Source organism: Henckelia pumila, chromosome 4 (assembly GCF_033568475.1).
Source record: "Henckelia pumila isolate YLH828 chromosome 4, ASM3356847v2, whole genome shotgun sequence".
NCBI classification, from domain to species: domain Eukaryota; kingdom Viridiplantae; phylum Streptophyta; class Magnoliopsida; order Lamiales; family Gesneriaceae; genus Henckelia; species Henckelia pumila.
Window position 1 is genome coordinate 59,559,215 of NC_133123.1, and position 6,036 is coordinate 59,565,250.

The window sequence follows — 6,036 nt, forward strand, 5'->3', positions numbered from 1 at the left end:
TAATTGGTCTACATAAAAGGTATAGTATCCCTCTGGGGGATTGTTAGCTCGGTCATCGAGGTCAGGAATAATGAACTCATAGTTAGCAGGGGCATGGGATAAAGCTCTTATTTTGTCCTCATCCGAAGCATCTAGCTTGGAAGGGTATAGCTCAAACCACGGCACTGCGGGGACCTCGGGGTCGTTACCCAGGTCATCGTCCCGAGTTGAGGCTGGGGAAAGAGCAGGATCCTTGCCTTTAGGCTCTCCTGTTGAGGTAAGGTCAAGGGAATCATATTGATCCACTTCACGAAACGCTTCGTCCGAGCTCTCGGAGTGAGGTCGGTAAGAGGAAGCCATGAAAGGATAATACTTACAAGGAAACTTTAACAGGGAGCTAGTAAAATAAAGATCAAGAAAAAACGGAAGATAGGAAATGGGAATTGGGGAGAAATTCAAGAGAAGCAAATCAGAAGCAAAGTGAAAATAAATTTTCACAGCGGTGATATATTTATAGAAAGCAGGGGTGGATCAGGACCGTTGAGTTTTGGGCAAATGTACGGCTCAGATCACCTAGAATTCGAAAAGTTACTGTTGGGACGCCATCATTACGTTCCTTGTCAGAAGTTACAGCAGGGCTCCCAGACTCACCTCGGCTCGGCGTAAAGCTTAGGGTCATCTCAAAATAAGAACAAAGAATTTCCAGTCTTTGAACTCAGTTCAACTTTTGAGGGGGGGACTTGTGATACCCCCGGAGGAAAATAACTCAGCTCATCGATAAACCTAAGCTCGGAGTCCTTTTGTTACCAGGGCGGGAGCTCGGGAGCTCATTCAAGCTCCCGGATCACATAAGTCAGATCAGATCGAGAGCTCGGGAGCTCGGCCAAGCTCTCCCACCATAATTCCCAGGTCGGGTCGGGAGCTTGGCATTGGGAGCTCGCCCAAGCTCCACCACCATAATTCCCAGGTCGGGTCGGGAGCTCGGCCTTGGGAGCTCGGGAGCTCAGCCAAGCTCCCCCACCATAATTCCTAGGTCGGGAGCTTGGCCTCGGGAGCTCGGGAGCTCGGCCAAGCTCTCCCACCATAATTCTCAAGTTGGGTCGGGAGTTCAGCTCTGGAGTTTGGGAGCTCATCTCAGACCCTATATTAGTAGGGAGTTAGCTTAGTAGATTGGTTCGGCAACCTTGATAAGCTAGCTAAGATGTTAGGATCAGTGTTTAGGGTCAGTTCAGAGGTTCAACAGTAGCTCACTCACCACTTTCCATATGACTTCATGGAGAGCCGCAATATAGAGTCCTAGTGAAGGCAGTTCGGCTAGGATAAAAGGTACATGTCAATATTTTCATTTTCAAATGAGATTCTGATGAGATCTCCGCCTATATATTCGGGATCGTGATCCCGGGATTCTTGGGTTCTTGATAAGAAAGGTAAACGTAAGATCTGAAGCCCTCTCCTATAAATATCAGGTTTACTTTCATTATTCGGATCCTCATTTTTTCACTCGTGCGCACACACCACTCTCTCTATTTCGCTATCCTAGCATCTGACTTGAGCGTCGGAGGGGATACGCCGGAACACCTTCCGGCCCCCCTTAACACTCTTGTTCGTGATTTCAGGTCAGTATCATCTCATCATATTCTGGAGGAGCTTCATTAGCTCGGCTAGCTAGCTCATTCGGGGAGATCACTTTATTGAGGTATATCAGATATATATATGATTTTATAGAAACTAATGAAAACACCAATGAATTCAAATCCACTTTCTTTCTTAACACAAAACATTGGCTAAAAGATCCATCCTTATATATCCCCTAAAGCTCCATTCTTTGGCCAAGAAACCTCTGTAAAAAGAAAACAAACAAAATCAATAGGAATATTCTGTGCCTCTCCACCACAGCCATATGTTCTAACTCAGACTCGAGAGCAATTCTCCCTCAAGATTTGCTAAGAAAAAATCACAAACTCAATCCATTCAACAACTCACACAAGCCTCCAAAATATGAAGTTCCATGCTCGTCTCGTCTTTCACTCGATCCCATTTACGCCAGAAAGAGCACCAACTCCTCCTCCTCTTTTTCTGCGAAAAAAATAAAATATTTTATTCTTCCATAATCTCTTGACGCTGACCTTAAAACAGACAAAAATCTCTACTAAAGAATTAAAAGTTGACAGCAAATGCATTTGCTACATGCAGCAGCATCGAACACTCTAAAATCAACTGTATATCATTTGCTCTTTCTTCCATTCTCTGATGTATTACCCAAATCGCGTCTTATTTAATGATTGCTTAATTTCCACCACCTTCCGCTGATATATAATTGGGAATATATTATATATATGTGATTTGTTATACTGTAATTTCCTTCTCTCTCACTTTAATACCAAACATAATTGTATAACTTCTCCACACATCTTGCCTTTGATTCGAGTTTTATAATAATTTGAGTGCTTAGGGCCAAGGCGGGTGCTTGACTAACTCCTCCACAAAACTATATACAGGACCTAGGCTAGCACCCGTGGAATTTAATAGCAATGATTCAATTACCAATGGAGAAACATGTAATTAATTAAGAAAAAAAAAAGCGAAAAATAGATAAAAAATGCTTGTATCTTTAGAACAAATCAAAAATCCATGAATAATATTCACAATCACCACAAGCCCCACATTCCAAAACACTCTGCTTGAATTTCTTTTATTTACATTTTAACTAGCTTGTGTGTCATCTCAGTATTAAAATCCCCAAGTCTCGCTTATACAGATTGCCTTATTTTCATATCATAAAAGATATGAAGATTAGACATAGACAACAAAGATGCAAGGACTATAAGAGGAAATATGACCCAGTAATGAAATCAGGTCCATAAAGTCAACGAGCCAGAAAGATATATTAGAACAAACATTAGAACAAAAAAATTCCCTTAATTCGATCTCAAGTCCTCAGCAAACTTATCGGCTGTAATATGAACAAAACAATCATGAATCATATATATAAGTGCCAAAAGAGATTTCATAAATACCTGTGAAAGATAATATCAAACCACAAAAAACAATAGTTCTCTGCAAATTCCATCGATCATGAATGCACCTGGTTGAGCGCTAGACGGACGGAATCAAATATAATAATCAAAAAATAAAACAAAAGGATTTCAAGTTAGAAAATAAACAAAACGAGTGATCTAAAAATTAAAAACAACGATTCTTCACTGCTCTACATCACATTATTGGCTTGTGGAGACGATGCAAAAATAAATTAGGATTACCCGTGATTTTGTGAAAACGACTGCTGCAGCCGAGAAAACTCTTCTCAAAGGAAAAATGACTCATTTTCACGATGACCCAATTGTGGTCGTAACATAGATCCGCGCGTTTCTTTCAAGAACACCAAAAAACATAATCAAATGTTTTTTTTAGAAAACAAATATCATTAAACTTCTTGAACATAGTCACAATGTACAATACTATAAAACCAAAAAGGTGGAGGGACCAATCCATTTCTTTCGCGAAAATAGCCACGTTTCACTAAGTACAAGCCAATATCTTATATATGTACCGCCTTCTCTGTTAAAGTAGATGCCCTGCAAGCCAAATGTTGGTCAGGGATTTTATTGACTCAAGTGTAATAACAATCTTTATTTTAATATAATTAATCTTTTATCTGACATTTTCTTTATCTGTATACCCATGCAAGTTGCATAGATAAAGACCTTGAATATACTATAGTAAGATATGAGGTTGTATATGTGATGGCAATCATGAAACACATATTATTAATTACTGTATATTCTAAATCAAGTTCCTAGTCGATTGAGCCGTCCGAAATAAGGATAAGGATCGCTCGAGCTCGAGACTAGAATCTGTGATGATGTGTACCACGTTTCATTGGTATGGACATAAAGATGTTCAATCATACAGATTGGTGCTCATACGATGAGTTCACTGAACTACCCTCCCTCGGACTTCCCAAGTGGTTATCATTCATCGAGTGGATAAGTCCGTGGTTATGTTTGTACACCATTAGTCCTTACGACCCGGGACAACACTGAGGCTCTACATGCTAGGACATTACTTTGACTCGTTTACCGACTCCATGAGGGTCATCAGGTGGCAAGGTTGGGTACAGTTGCGACACATGTAGGAGCCAGTGCATTGTAGTCGGGGATTCACTGCTCACCTACGGGTGTGGATATCCTATGTGATAAAATGAGATAATAGTGCATGGAATCTCTGGCCAGAGTGTAAGATGTGTAGTAGAGTAAAGTTTTTACCAAGTTACACATGCGATGCCACTATGTATTTTCAAAGACATCACATCGTTATCGAAATTCACGTGCAACCCTCGATGAACCAATGGTTGCAGTTTCGATTGGGATATATGAGATGAAGGGACTGTACTGTACGTTAACCATAATCGACTAGTTTTTGCAGGCACTATCAGTGATACCTAGAGAATCATGGGGCGGTGCAACTTAACGCTCTTACTATGATTCGATGGGTTAAATCAGAAATGAGTTCTGACATTTTATGATCAAGGAGTTGATGCATAGAATGAGGCTAATAAGGGTAATCCTGGACCCACAGCTAGTTGTATCCCTGAACCATTGAAAGTTACACAAGTACTGGTTTTCTTGTTCCCGTTGAGATAATAAATTCAAAGAGTTGAATTTATGATGAACAAATTTGATTGGATCGATAGATAAGCTTTATAAATGGTTTATAAAAGCTTATAAAAATTTTGAGAGCAAAATTAATTAAAAGGGTTTAATTAATTTTTTTCGAGTTGGACTCGAATTTAAGGACTCACTCAATATATATATAAATGCATATATATATATATACGATATATATATATGGATATATATATAATATATATATATTTATGATTGTGGGACCTTATGTTTATAATAATATATTTATATATATATATTATATATATATATATATACATAATATTATTATAATATTAAAAAAAAAAGTTTAAATGAGTTGTCGGCTATTATTGCCGACAACTCATTTATTCCCTTCAATCAATTGATTGAAGGGATTGAAAATGGAGAGAAGCAGTGTATTAGATGCACAGAAAAGTTTTTGTTCTCTCTGCTTGAAGCTCTCAGAAAAGACAGAGAAAAGAAAATGTTTCTTTGCTGCTAAAAACTCTCTTCTCGGCCAGTCATCTTCTTCATTTTTTAACGAAAATTTTTTTCTTCTTTTAAGTGCAATTTAGAAGAGGAACAGGAAATCCGGTCGTGTACTTGATTTGAAGAAAGGAGGAAAAATCCAGTTGATTGTTCGTAGGGATTTACAACAAGAGCTATTTTCGAAATAGTTGGAGCCATCGTCAATCTTTTAAGATTGATAGGTAAAATTCTTGAAACACCCTACGTACATTTATTTAAACCATACGAGTGTCCAAGCATATTTTGAACGTCAAAATATTTTTTAAACTTCCGCTGCGCCTTGGGCACGATAGAGATCCGAGATCCAACAGTGGTATCAGAGCCAGGTTCTCTATATCGTATGGTTTATTTCATGTTGAGTATTTTTAATTTCTAACCGCATAAGAAAATATTTCAAAATCGCTACACCATAAAAAAATTATTTTTATAATTTATATATATATATATATAGATATATGTATGTATATATATATTGATATATATATATATATACGTATATAGATATATATTATAAATTGTATATATATATATTGATATATGTACGTATATATATATATTACGATATATATATATATATATGTACGTATATAGATATATATTATAGTTATAGATATATGTATGTATACATATATATTACGATATATATATATATATATATATATATATATATATAGATATATTTTATAATAATATATTCAACCGACAATGGATATATATTATTATAATCAATTATATGTATAGATATGTGTGTATATTTATTACGATATATATATACACATATAGATATATATATATATATATTTATAGATATGTGTATATATATATGCATATGCGATATGTATATATAATCATATATAGATATATATATATATATAATAATGAT

The 6,036-nt window shown here is 36.5% G+C and overlaps 1 long non-coding RNA gene across 2 annotated transcripts; it reads right to left on the minus strand.

The window, feature by feature from the left end:
* Positions 1-1,678: 1,678 nt before the first annotated feature.
* Positions 1,679-3,389, minus strand: LOC140867727 (uncharacterized). 2 transcript variants are annotated; one of them, XR_012145247.1, is made up of 4 exons: positions 3,240-3,389; positions 2,997-3,075; positions 1,963-2,055; positions 1,679-1,819 (listed from the first exon to the last, which is right to left on the minus strand). It is a non-coding gene; the product is annotated as an uncharacterized lncRNA (long non-coding RNA). The 2 variants fall into 2 exon arrangements; XR_012145246.1 differs by having other exon boundaries at positions 1,679-2,055.
* Positions 3,390-6,036: the final 2,647 nt, after the last annotated feature.